Below are 510 nucleotides of genomic sequence, written 5' to 3'. Positions count from 1 at the left end.
TGGAAGTGTATTTTGTATGTTTATGACAGTTGGATGTTTAGTACCAATTGACAATGGTATTTTGTATGTTTATGACATTTGTAAGTTTAGTAACAACTGACAATGGTATTTATTGAGTCATGACAATTGCAATTTTAGTACCAATTTACAAGTTTACAAGTTTAACAATTTACTGGTTTAACAATTTACGAGTTACTGGTTTGACCATTACAATTTATTGGTTTACAATCTACAAGTTTAACATTTACTGGTTTACAAAAATACATACCAGTTATACCAATTTGCCATAGTTTTGTTGATTACAGACTAGTTACATTCTAATGCAGTAAAATACCAATACCATACCAAATATACCAAGTAAAACACATGGTTCCAATTTCATTCATTTCAATGTTCATACAAAGAGCATTACTGAATTAATACAATTCATAGTATTTCTACAACAAAATCTACTTACTACTAAACAAAATAGCAAAAAACAACCAAGATACAATAAGAGTGTGTGTGAGG

The sequence above is a fragment of the Vicia villosa genome, linkage group LG5 (assembly GCF_029867415.1).
Source record: "Vicia villosa cultivar HV-30 ecotype Madison, WI linkage group LG5, Vvil1.0, whole genome shotgun sequence".
NCBI classification, from domain to species: Eukaryota; Viridiplantae; Streptophyta; class Magnoliopsida; order Fabales; family Fabaceae; genus Vicia; species Vicia villosa.
The sequence above is the reverse complement of the archived record's forward strand: the minus strand, read 5'-3'. Positions refer to the sequence as shown.